The sequence below is a fragment of the Coregonus lavaretus genome (assembly GCF_964263955.1).
Source record: "Coregonus lavaretus genome assembly, chromosome: 2".
In the NCBI taxonomy this organism is placed as follows: Eukaryota; Metazoa; Chordata; class Actinopteri; order Salmoniformes; family Salmonidae; genus Coregonus; species Coregonus lavaretus.
Genome location: NC_139989.1, coordinates 36,246,240 through 36,246,571, shown reverse-complemented (window position 1 = coordinate 36,246,571; position 332 = coordinate 36,246,240).

Below are 332 nucleotides of genomic sequence, written 5' to 3'. Positions count from 1 at the left end.
TGAACAACAGTGTCCTGACGAGTGAGCACATTTTCTATGCCAGGCGAAATTGTGCCTCATTAGCTCATTGTTATGAATGTGTCCAAATAAATGTCACTAGAAAACAGCTTAGACAAATGCAAATGCAGCTATTCTGTTATTCTGTCTGCACAGTTTGACGTGACTGTAAGTTAGCCGTAGTTGGCTAGCTAGCACGCAAGGGATAAGAACGTTGCCAGCCAGTATGCCAATGGAACATTTAGAATGAATGACTGGGTCGCGTCCATAGATAGAGAACAAAAAGACTGAACGACTGGGTTGCGTCTCTGGCAACCAAACCGATAGAACGAACG